The sequence below is a fragment of the Chenopodium album genome, chromosome 9 (genome assembly GCF_948465745.1).
Source record: "Chenopodium album chromosome 9, dcCheAlbu1.1, whole genome shotgun sequence".
NCBI lineage: Eukaryota > Viridiplantae > Streptophyta > Magnoliopsida > Caryophyllales > Amaranthaceae > Chenopodium > Chenopodium album.
Genome location: NC_137842.1, coordinates 31,353,668 through 31,367,453, shown reverse-complemented (window position 1 = coordinate 31,367,453; position 13,786 = coordinate 31,353,668).

Below are 13,786 nucleotides of genomic sequence, written 5' to 3'. Positions count from 1 at the left end.
TAGTTGCTTGGGTATGACCCAAAGGGTTTAGTCAAGATTAAGCTGTAATATTAATTAAACATTTATTACTGATCGGAAGCAGCCTCCACCCAGACATTCTAATCACTTGACTTTACTGAATAATTAGTGTTCTAATAATTCAGAATCCGCTATCAGAATAATACACTTGTTCGAATGACACCATTCCTTTCATATTATGTCCCTATTCCATCAACCTTTTCTTCAACTCTTCACATTTCTGTGGTACAAACCACCTCCCTTTAAATCTAATGCTTCAATCATTATGGATTTTGAAATCAATTGTTTTTCCTTGCTTAATCTATCCCTTATGCAATCTAATTTCACATCCCCTACTTTATTATCCTTAATCTCATTAAATATCGTTGGTTTGATACTCAAATTATTAAGCATCCCTTCCAACGTTCGATGCATGTGGCACTATATCGAGGTTTAACTTACTCATTTCTCTACATAGTTTTCCCGCCACAACTAAAGCATTCAGTCCATGTGTTGCTTTGCGACTTACAGCATTTGTAACTACATTTGCCTTACCCTTGTGTTATTGGATAGATATTTAGTTCATAATCATTGAAAAATTCTATCCACCTACGTTGTCTCATGTTCAAGGTTGATTATGTGAAAAGGTATTTCAAACTCTTATGGTCTTTGAATATACTACATTTCACTCTATATAAATAGTGTCTCCGTATATTCAATGAAAACACTATAGTAACAAGTTCTAAATCATGGCAGAGTAATTAACCTCATGTTTCTTTAACTGTCTTGATGCATATGAAATCACCTTCCCATGTTGCATCAAAATATTGGGGTTTGGAGAGTCCGACTCACCGCGGAAACAACCCCGACCCAAGGAACCAATCGTAATTAATAAAACCATAAAGCATAAATAAATAAGCACAAGAAAAGGAAGAACGAATCATACCCTTGAAGCGAGTTTCGCACTCCCAAAACGGGCTCTTACTTGAAAGGCTTGAGCACCGCAAATGTCGTGCCTCCAACGGTATCCACCCACAAAGGACAAACACAACTTTTTAGGTCCGCTACCTTGGAGTTATCAAGGTCCGACCAAACCCAAGTTTTAATGGAGTTTAAGAGTTTTTCCAAAATATGGAATGCTCTTTCTAACTCCCACTCAAGAACTTTACTCCAAATCCCAAGGTTGGTATTTATAGAGGAAAGTATGAGTGGGAATTTCTATCCCATCAATGTGGGATCATGAAATTCCACAAATTAATTTAAAGCTAAATTAAATTTAAATTGCAAACTAATAATAAATCTACAAGTGGCATTACAATGTGAAATGGGTTGGTGAGGACCACATGGAGAGTAGGGGACCATACTTTCTCCCCACTCAATACTCTCCTTGTGCCAAATGTCCTTACCCACTTGCTCCCATATTCCTCAAGCTTCCCCATAGTGACCGGCCCTATGGCCCAGCCACGAGCCTAGCCACGAGCCCAGCCCCACACCAAGATGCGGGCTGCTGCTGTGTGCGCAAGCCATGCACTTGGTGCGGGCTTGCTGCTGAGCATGGCTGCTAGTGCGTGCGCTGCTAGCACGCCTAGCTTGCGGCAGCTAGCTGCTGCACGCACCACGTGCACGCGGCTGCTAGCTGCTGCACGCACCACGTGCACGCGGCTACTAGCTGCTGCTGTGTGTGGCTGCTAGCACGGTGCGCTAGCACGCACCTAGCCAGCCATGCTAGGCTCGGCTTGGTGCGCTTGCTAGCCACCTACGCTTGGACATTTTTGCCCCTAGAATTCCGATGCTCGGGGCACTCCGATGCTAGGGGTATTTTAGGAATATGGTCAATTTATTATTATTTTGCGCGTCTCGTCTTTTTATTATTTTTTACTAGACTTCCGACGATCGGTTCGACGCTCCAAGCTCGAATTACCGACGTCTAAATACTTAACACTCAGGCGACGAATTAATTTCTTCCGAATTAATTCGTCAAGTCAAGATTAAGCTTGGGTGTGACTCGAAGGGTTCAGTCAAGATTAAGCTGTAATATTAATTATATTAATATTACTGATCGGAAGCGGCCTCCACCCAGGCATTCCGATCACTTGACCTTACTGAATATATTAGCTTTCTAATAATTCTGAACCCGCTATCAGAACAATACACTTGTTCGAAGGACACCATTCCTTCCAATCTCCCACTTGTCCTTCCGGAAAAGTGTGCATTTAGTGTATAGCCCCTTTCCTATGTCTCTTCATGTCTCTTCATGAACTACAGAGTAAGATTACTCGTCATCTCTGTAATGTCAAGAAGTGTTTCTCGAAATCCGAGTTTGACTGTCAATAAGCAGATGATTTCTAAAATCCATCTGAGCACGGCCATGCATTTTCACAGTCTCGCTCTTCGAGAGGCCTTGTAAACAACAAGACATGTTCCCTATTGTTAGTAGGGGAAATTTCCAGTCTTGTAATGTAGCTTCTCTTACTAAGAGGACCTAGCCGCCCGATATCTATCGTTATAATCCCCAGTTAAGGCAGACGTTTGGCGGATACCAAAGCGGACTAGTACTCAAACAAGAGACCTCCCACTACTCATGGTCAAGGAAAAGAGTTCCGATAGTAATAATGAGAAAAATACATATGACGATTTTAAATCTCTTAAAGTATTCTCATAGGTCGATCCAGTATGGTTCTAAACCAATACCTGTGCAAATGATTTATATCCTCATAGCACAAGAAACGGTGCTATAAATCATACTACACACTAATCTCTAATGGTCATTAATCGTCCACAAAAAATATGACCTTGATTAGGGATAATTTTTTATTAAAATATTCAATGTTCACTTAATAGGTGTTTCTTTATCCAAGCCATTGACTTTATACCCTATTTTGAATATTTATTAAAATTGAATGGACTCATTATTTAATTCTAAACTACAATTAAATAGAGACGGGGTGAATTAAATTGCATGAAAAATTTTAATTACTCCAAAACTGAATGGTTCATCATAGTGCTTTACATTAACATTGTCCAAAATTTAATTAAAACACTATAATATGGAAATCAAAGCCAGTTTGCGACATGCTTGATTCCCATTGCCTCAATGTGTTTGTTGTGCTTCACTTGAGACAAGGGTTCAGTAAGTGGATCGGCTACATTGTCATCCGTTCCCACTTTGCAAATTCTGATTTCACCCTCTTTCTTCCATTCTCGAATCATGTGAAATCGCCTCTTGACATGTTTGACCTTCTGATGTTCTCGTGGCTCTCTAGGCTGAGCAATAGCTCCAATGTTGTCACAATGGAGGTCTATTGGACCCTTGATGGAGGGTACAACACCAAGTTCATCAATGAAATTGCGAATCCAAACTGCCTCCTTGGCTGCCTCAGACGCTGCCAAGTACTCGGCTTCAGTTGTAGAATTAGCGGTTGTGCTTTGCTTTGTACTCTTCCAACTAAACGCTCCTCCATTAAGACAGAATATGTATCCGGATTGTGACTTGGAGTCGTCTCTGTCTGTGTAGAAGCTTGCGTCGGTATATCCCTCAACAACCAATTCATCTTTACCGCCATAGACAAGGAATTTATCCTTGTTCCTTTTCAGGTACTTCATAAAATTCTTGGCCGCAGTCCAATGCGCCTCTCCTGGGTCTGATTGGTATCGGCTCGTAGCACTCAAGGCATACGATACATCCGGCCTAGTACATATCATGACATACATGATCGATCAAATAAGCGAAACATATGGAATACGACTCATCCTTTCTTGCTCATCAGGTGTCTTTGGACACTGCTTCTTGCTTAAGGTTATGCCATGTGACATGGGTAGGTGCCCTCTCTTGGCTCCTTTCATTTGGAATCGAGCTAGTACCTTATCGATGTAAGTACTTTGACTCATTCCTATCATCCTCTTTGATCTATCCCTATAGATCTTGATGCCTAGTATGTACTGAGCCTCTCCCAAGTATTTCATTGAAAAACATTTCCCGAGCCAAGCCTTTACAGACTCTAACAACATAATGCTATTTCCAATGAGCAAAATGTCATCGACATATAAGACTAGGAAGGAAATGTCACTCCCATTGACCTTCTTGTAAACACAAGACTCATCTGGATTCTTGATAAAACCAAACTTACTGATAGCTTCATCAAATCGCAGATTCCAACTTCTGCTTGCTTGCTTTAATCCATAAATGGACTTCTGAAGCTTGCATACCTTCTTAGGATTGTTCTGTTCGACAAAACCTTCAGGCTGTGTCATGTACACAATTTCTTACAAAATTCTATTGAGGAAGGCGGTTTTGACGTCCATCTGCCATATTTCATAATTATAATATGCAGCAATCGCTAGAAGAATTCGAACGGACTTAAGCCTAGCTACTGGAGAAAAGGTTTCATCATAATCAACGCCGTGAATTTTCCTGTAACCTTTTGCTACCAGCCTTGCTTTGTAAATGAATACATTTCCATCTTTGTCGGTTTTCATCTTGAAAATCCATTTACATTCGATAGCTGTGTAACCTACGGGTAAATCAACCAAGTCCTATACTTGATTTTCAAACATGGAGTCCATTTCGGATTTCATGGCCTCTTGCCATTTTGCAGAGTCGGGGCTTGTCATAGCTTGCTTGTAGGTTGCCGGCTCATCTCCATCCACTACTAGGATGTCCTGATCTTCGGTTAATACAACACCGAGATATCTGTCAGGTTGAGATCTTTTCCGAGTTGACCTACGTAGGGTAATGGACTGAGCATTTGCATTGTCGGTTTGACTTTGCATATTTTGACTTTGACCAATGTCAACAGATGCTTCGTGAGCACTTTGATTGTCAACTTGTCCTTGTTGCTCGTCCTCTCGAACTTCGTCGGGTTCGATTTTCCTCCCACTTGTCATTTTGGAGAGATGCTCCTTCTCCAAAAAGACACCATCACGAGCAACAAACACTTTGTTCTCGGATTTGTTGTAGAAGTAATACCCTTTGGTTTCTTTTGGATAACCCACGAAGTAAACCTTGTCAGATTTTGGATGAAGTTTGTCAGAAATGAGTTTCTTGACATATGCTTCGCATCCCCAAATCTTGAGAAAAGACAACCTTGGAGGTTTATTTGTCCATAATTCATATGGAGTCTTTTCCACTGCCTTTGACGGAGCACGATTCAGTGTAAGTGCCGCAGTTAAAAGTGCATGTCCCTAGAAAGAGATTGGAAGTTCACTAAGACCTATAGTCGATTGGACCATGTCTAACAGGGTTCGATTCCTCCTTTCAGATACTGCATTCCATTGAGGAGTTCCCGGAGGTGTCAACTCTGAAAGTATTCCATGTTCTTTCAGATGGTCATCGAATTCTTGGCTCAAATATTCGCCACCTCGATCCGATCGAAGCGCTTTGATTTTCTTGCTGAGTTTGTTTTCAACTTCGTTCTGAAATTCCTTGAATTTATCAAACGATTCAGATTTGTGCGACATTAGATAGACATAACAATATCTACTATAGTCGTCCGTGAAGGTTATGAAATACCGATAACCACTCCTTGCGGGTGTACTCATTGGCCCACATACATCGGTGTGTATTAGTCCCAACAAGTCACCGGCCCTTTCTCCCAACTTGGAGAATGGTTGCTTTATCATCTTGCATAATAAACATCCTTCGCAATTCTTAAAGGATTCTAAATCAAATGAGTCAAGAATACCTTCTTGAAGAAGCTTCTTGATGCGTTTGATGTTAATGTGGCCAAGACGACAATGCCACAAGTAAGTTTGACTAGACGGTGTAGTCATAGCTTTCTTTGCAGGATTATTAACGTTATAAATTTTTTTGTCTAGACATAACACATAATGACCATTTTCGGAATGTGCCGTACCATATAAAACATTATCGAGATAAAATGAACATGATTGGTCCTTAACTAGAAATTCAAAACCTTTGGCGTCCAACGCCGAAATTGAAATATTGTTTTTGGTAATGTTGGGAACACAATAAACATTGTCAAGTTCCAAAACTAGCCCCGTGGGCAAAGACAAACTAAGAGATCCTACGGATATAGCACCAATCCTTGCTCCATTTCCTACCCGGAGCTCGATCTCTCTCTTCGCTAGCCTCCTAGTGTTCCTTAGTGCCTGTGAATCGGAACAAAGGTGTGAGCCACATCCGGTATCTAATACCCATGAAGCCGAGCTAGTGAAGTTAAAGTCTATAATGTAAATACCTGATGTAAAAGCAACGGTTCCATTCTTCTTATCTTCCTTGAATTTGAGGCAGTCTCTCTTCCAATGTCCCTTCTTCTTACAATAGAAGCATTCGGAATCAGACTTAGAAGATGCTACCTTTTTCTCCTTGCTATCTTTGGTAGCTTTCGGCTTAGGCGGAAAGTTCTTCTTTCCTTTCCCCTTGAAGCCCTTCTTCTTTTTGCCCGCCCTTTTAAATGACTTGCCCTTCTTAATCATTAGCATATCATGCCTTCCCTCATCCTTGAGCGTCTGCTCAGCTTGCTTCAACATCCCATGAAGCTCGGTGAGGGTTTTCTCCATGCTATGCATGTTGTAGTTCATCTTGAACTGATCATAGCCTTTGTGAAGGGAATGGAGAATGATGTCAATAGCCATTTCAGTTGAATACCCCGCATCAAACCTTCTCATGTTCTCAAATAATCTGATCATTTTGAGCACATGTGGGCAGACTGGCTCTCCTTTCTTGAGCTTAGTCTCAAGGATCTGCCTGTGGGTTTCAAACCTTTCAGTTCGAGCCTGTTCTTGAAACATATTTTGTAACTCAGAAATGATCTCATAGGTCGATTCCTTCTCAAAGAAGGTTTTCTGAAGTTCAGGAGACATAGTGGCTAGCATTACGCACTTGACATCCCGATCGGCTACTTGCCATCGGTTAAGGGCTGCTTGAGTTACCTCCTCATTGGGAGCCTCGGGCATTTCCTCATCAAGGACATACTCTTTCTGTTCTTGCATAAGAACGATGCGCAAATTCCTTTGCCAATCAAGGAAATTGGTACCACTCAACTTCTCCTTGTCGAGAATTGAGCGTAATGAAAACTGGTTGTTTGAGGTTGAAGACATGATTATACAATAGAAAGAATTTTAATGAAAAACCATTCAAAATTACTTAATAAGATGGAATTTTATTCATGCAAATTTTCAATACTTATTTAACGTCTTATTTACACGTAAAATTGTCCCTATTTTGTGAAAATAAGGCGATTCCAAGATCCGAAGAAAAAAAGAGTGGTTAAGCATGCTTTGGCTTGTCTTAACACTCAATCTTCTAGGGTAAGCATTGCCTTGCTAATGGCTCTAAGACACTCTTGGTTAGACAATCGTCGCATCTAATGCATCTTTGACGATGTATCTCTTTTGCCACGGTATGTGAGGACTCCTCACTCATACCGATGAGTTAAACCAAAACCAACGTGCACACCCGGTGTGCCTTATGAGCCTTGGAGAAGTGATGGCACCTCGCTTTGGCGTAGTCTACCATCACCCTCGTTCGGTTGGTAAGTGTTGTTTTGGAAAGGCAAGTTTGACTCAATATTATTAGGGACCTAGGATTCCTATGTTGGTTGATTTAAGTGAACTTAACTAATCATCGCAACATAAAGAAAACCTAAACATGCATCTAACGAATAATTCACATGTATATATAAGCATAAAATATAAAGCGAAATTATAGATGCATATTGGCAACTAGCATGACCCCTTAAATTCTTCAAATCTTCAAAGGGTCTTCATTTGCAATTCAAGGCTTTGTCTCCCTAGTAGAAAAATACAAAAAGGCAACCCCCAAATGGCACCGGTTCAGACCAAACCAGTGGAAAAAACCGCCCTAAAAATAGGCGGGATTTTAGACCAAGAGTAATGGCACCGGTTTAGCTGAAACCGGTGCCACTGAACCGTCCAACATTAAAAAAAAAAACCGGGTCATTTTTATAACCTAATATCTTTCCTCTCTCTGCCTCCATTCCCCCCATTTCCTCTCCTCTCCTTCTCTCTCCTCTCCCTTCTCTATCCTCTCTCTCTCTACGTCTTCTTTCAGATCTCCATTTTCGATCTCATCTCTCTCTCTCTCTCTCTTAGTTTTTCTTTCATCTCCCTTACATCTCCACTCCCCTTAGATCTGCAGCAACAACAGCCGCCATAACAACATCCGCCACTACCACCACAAAGTTCGAGCACCGCCTCCATTCCCACCGACATCAACATCAACAACAATTTTTGGGTTTTTGTTTTCAAGTTCTGTTTTTTTTTTTAATTGTTTTTTTTTCGATTTTGGTTTTTTTTTTTCCAATTTCTGGGATTTATTTTTGTTTTTCGATTCAAATTTTTCAATTTTGGTTTTTTTTCCGGATTTGGTTTTTCTTTTCGATTTTGGTTTTTATTTTCGTTTTTGGTTTTTTTTTTTCGATTTATGGGATTTTTTTTTATTTTAATTGTTTTTTTTTCGATTCAAATTTTTCGATTTTGGTTTTTATTATAGGATTTGGTTTTTTTTTCGATTTTGGTTTTTATTTACGATTTTAGTTTTTTTTTTCGATTTCTGGGATTTATTTTTCGATTTTGGTTTTCTGGGTTTCAATTTTGATTTTGTTTTTTTTTTTCAATTTCTGGGATTTTGATTTTGGTTTTTTGGATTTCAATTTTATTTTGATTTTGATTTTTATTTTGGTTTTTGTTTTCGATTTCTGGGATTTTGTTTTTGATTTTGGTTCTTTGGGTTTTCTGGTATTTTGTTTTCCATTTGGTTTTTTTCGATTTTTTTTAATTTCGATATAAAATTTCTGTTTTTTTTTCCTTTGTTTGAATTAATGCTTTTTTTCTGGGTTTGAATTGTTTGGATTGAATTTCTGGGTTTTTTTTTCTTAAGCTTATTTTTACCATTTTTTTCTCTGTTTTACTTGGTGTCGGTACAGATGCAAGAATATTGATATGTTCATATTGTAATTTTCTTTTTGATTTACAAGTATATTGTAATTTTTTTATGATTTATAATGTAATTTTATTTATTTATTTATATGTTAGTTGTAATTGATCTATATTGTAATTTTGTATTTGATTATATATTGTAAATTTTGGATTATATTGAAACCAATTCGATTTATATTGTGATGTTATTTTTTTAGTTGATTTAATTGTTAAGTGAAAAAAAAACAAAAAAAAAATGGACGTTTTTGGCACCGGTTAACCGGTGCCAAAAGGAGGGATAATATTTTTTTTGAGTATTTTTGGCACCGGTATTGAACCGGTGCCAAAAAGGAGGTAATTGGCACCCCCCACATTGGCACCGGTTCAAACTGGTGCCTTAGGCCGGGTTTGAACCGGTGCCATTTTCATTTTTTCACGTAGTGTCTTCCAAGATAAGACGTCTTCAAGACTTAACCAAACTACGCAAATACTAGTGTCTACGACTAGGAATAATCTAAATATTAAGGTACAAAAATAGTTAACAGTGCGTAGACCGTATTTAGATTTACAAAAATACATAACGACACGTAGTCCGTATTTTCTATCCTAATCGGGTCCCACTAGTTGCCATTTCATAAAACATGTGAGAGAGAATATATATTCCATTCATCCATTCAATATTTGTGAAAGGCCCATGCAATTTACAATATCAAACAAGTAAAATGCATTTAAACAACGCGCACACTAGTAACTAATCTAGGTGGTTAATCCGATTAACACGCTTAATTAAAACTAGTCAAAGTTGTTTAACCGATTATGTAATTTGACGTCATTAATTAATTGAAGCTCCCACTAAATTCCGCATTTTCCTTAATTAATCCAATTAATTAAGTCGGTAGCACCCAAACTTGTCAAAATAAAATTTTGCCAATGCCGCCAAAACCGAGGCCTAGCCTCCCAAAGTTTTAATAAAATAAACAAAATTAAATAAAAAAATAAAACGGCAAAATAAGCAATATTAAGCCAACCATATTTCAAGTGGCTTTCGCTTTAAGCGTTTTGCCAAGGTAACTCGAATAATCGCGGCTCATGCAAACCAAGCATACTACGGCTATTCACCTCACCGCACCAAGCATATGCACACAAAAAAAAAAAACTCCGCACACACGGCCCGCGGCAAGCAGCCATGGGCTGCTGCCACTGCCGTACGCACGCGCACGCACAGCCATGGCTGCTGGTGCGTGGCTGCTGCGGCCGTGTGCTGCTGCCGCGCCTGTGGCCGCACGCAAGGCGGGGCAGCCACCTTGGCAGCCACATGCGGGCTGCTATGCAGCCCGGCTAGCCAAGGGTGGTTCTTTGCCTCGTTTTGCGTGCCATGGCCTCGGGATTTGATCCCATTTTGCGAGACATAATTAATTTATTCTAAATTAATTTTATAACTAACTCAATGAGCAAAAAAAAAGTTTAAACAAGTCTAACTTAATAAAATTTCAAAGTGCAAATAACTAAAATAATTCCAAGAACCATTCTTAATTAAATTGGTTTAGCTTGGTGCAATAACAAAGTTGAGGCAATTTCTCACTTTTAATTTAATCAATTTAAATTAAACTTGAGAATTTGACAAAGTAAGGGGAAGTTGGGAAAATATGAACTTTAATGTTCAAATGAAAATTCCAACATTTGAATTTTGTGAATCCTTGAAAATTATATCTTCCAACATGAAGATAACCAAATTTCTATCACAAAAATTGAAACTTTATGTTTCCAATCAACTCTAAATGATTAAAACAACAAAGTTTAACACAAAATAACATGGAATTTAGTGGTTTTTAAAGTTTCAATCACTTATCACAAATAAAGATTGAATATTTAACACTTAGGAAGCCTCAAAAATTTTCACACTAAAAAGCAATTAGTTTGCAATTATGTGAAAATAAATCAACCTTTAATCATCAAATACTACCAAGTAAGTGTGCTTTAAGGGGACTTAAAAATGCAGAAAATAATGCAAATAATCAACCACATAATCAACAAGTTATGCCATTAATTTCAAGGTTAGAAAAGACTTAAAACTTTTCGTCAAAAATGAAAAATCCCTCGAAAAAGGCATTTCTGGTCATAATTTGGCTAAAATCACAGGCCCTTTGGGAAAAAAACCTTTCCAAAACACCTTTTCCACCCAAAATTCACTATTTTTAGGCGAAAATCTGGGTTCTGGGCCAAATTCGACATTAAAAACGGGATTAAAATAAATAAAACCGAGCTACTAATTTAATTAGCAACTTAAACCAGAAAAATAAGCCAAAATAAACCTTGAAAAACATGATTATAAAAATAAACGAGCGGGGCTCCGATATCGCTGTTGGGGTTTGGTGAGTCCGACTAACCGCGGAAACAACCCCGACCCAAGGAACCACTCGTAATTAATAAAACCATAAAGCATAAATAAATAAGCACAAGAAAAGGAAGAACGAATCATACCCTTGAAGCGAGCTTCGCCCTCTCAAAACGGGCTCTTACTTGAAAGCCTTGAGCACCGCAAATGCCGTGTCTCCAACGGTATCCACCCACAAAGGACGAACACGACTTTTTAGGTCCGCTACCTTGGAGTTAGCAAGGCCCGACCAAAACCCAAGTATTAATGGAGTTTAAGAGTTTTTCCAAAATATGGAATGCTCTTTCTAACTCACACTCACGCACTTTACTCCAAATCCCAAGGTTGGTATTTATAGAGGAAAGTATGAGTGGGAATTTCTAACCCATCAATGTGGGATCATGAAATTCCACAAATTAATTTAAAGCTAAATTAAATTAAAATTGCAAACTAATAATAAATCTACAAGTGGCATTACCATGTGAAATAGGTTGGTGAGGACCACATGGAGAGTAGGGGACCATACTTGCTCCCATATCCCTCAAGCTTCCCCATAGTGACCGGCCCTATGGCCTAGCCACGAGCCCAGCCCCGCACCAAGATGTGTGCTGCTGCTGTGCGTGCAAGCCACGCACTTGGTGCGGGCTTGCTACTGAGCGTGGCTGCTAGTGCGTGCGCAGCTAGCACGCCTAGCTTGCGGCAGCTAGCTGCTGCACGCACCACGTGCACGTGGGTGCTAGCTGCTGCTGTGCGTGGATGCTAGCACGGTGCACTAGCACGCACCTAGCCAGCCATGCTAGGCTCGGCTTGGTGCGCTTGCTAGCCACCTATGCTTGGACATTTTTGCCTCTAGCATTCGGATGCTCGGGGCACTCCGATGCTAGGGGTATTTTGGGAATATGGTCGTATTAATATTTTGCGCGTCTCGTCTTTTTATTATTTTTTACTCGACTTCCGACGATCGGTTTCAACGCTCCAAGCTCGAATTACCGACGTCTAAATATTTAACACTCAGGCGACGAATTAATTTCTTCCGAATTAATTCGTCGATTCGGTTCGTATATTTTGCTTGGGTGTGACCCGAAGGGTTCAGTCAAGATTAAGCTGTAATATTAATTATATTAATATTACTGATCGGAAGCGGCCTCCACCCAGGCATTCCGATCAATTGACCTTACTGAATATATTAGCTTTCTAATAATTTTGAACCCGCTATCAGAATAATACATTTGTTCGAAGGACACCATTCCTTTCACAAAACACATCCAAGCCCATTCTTCGATGCATCACTATATACATCATAAGAATCACTTCCATTAGGCAAGGTCAACATGGGTGCCGTTGTCAAACTCTTTATCAAAGATTGAAACGCTTCCTCACACTTATCACATTAAATAACTTTATATTTTTTTTCATCAACGAAGTCATAAGTTTAGCTATTTTGGAAAAATCCTTCACGAATCGCCTATAGTATCCTGCTAAACCAAGAAAACTTTGAATATCCAACACATTCGTAGTTGCTTTGAACTTTTGGGACCTTTAAGCCGGATTCTTGTTTTTTTTTTTGAAAATTTGCAATTGCTCCCTTTTGGTGAATTCGAAGCGAATAGTGAGTTTTTGCTAAGACCATGTAAGGTTTTTTTTTTTAAAAGCCTTCTACAATTACTTGCATGAGGGGCATGGATTCTTGACTATTGCGGAGCTTGACTCATAATTCTCAAACACGAGAACGAACCATAAAGGCATGCATCTTTTTGGGGTGGAAATTTTTCTTTTCTAGGATAACCTTCTTTATTTTTAGTTCTAGGGTTTCCATTTGCCTATTTGCTAACCATTTGAGCCTTTTCCTTTTTTTTCAAGCCACGTCTTTAGAACTTTGAGCCTTTTATTTTATTTTGTTCCATTTTTGGTTTTTGTGAAGCAAATGATCATGTTCTTGGAGATTGTGGTATATGAGTTTGGATATGGGTTCTTATTTGTAAGCAAGCTTTTATTTTGTATATCTTGTGAATAATGGCTAGTGAATAAATGAAAAAGTCGTCCAAAGTTATAAAAAAAAGGCAAGGATATTCATATGCAAAGTTGTAAAAGTCGTCCATAATTAAAAGAGGCGAGGACATTGAATAAATTAAGAACTTGAAAAAAATTGAGAAAAAGCAAAGCAAATTCAAAAAGCTTTGGCAAAAATTGAAAAAAAAAGTAAAAAAAATGAAAAAAAGTTCAAAACATTTTGATGTAAATGTTTCTCCCTATATTAAGCATTGAGGACATTGCTTTATTCAAGCCTGGGGGAAGCGTTCTTACGCTTTTTGTGTATATGATTGTGGTTATAGCTTTGGGGGTGTTAGCTCTTTTTGTTTGGTGATTACATGGTTATGAGGAGAAGGTTTGATCACCCTTTTGCTTCACTAATTAGGAATACCACCAAATTCTAAATTTTAAGCCTACCCTCACCCTTCTGCCCTTACGTTGCCACCTTTGGAAAAGCCCTTTTGACCTAGAGGTTGAGTTACATGA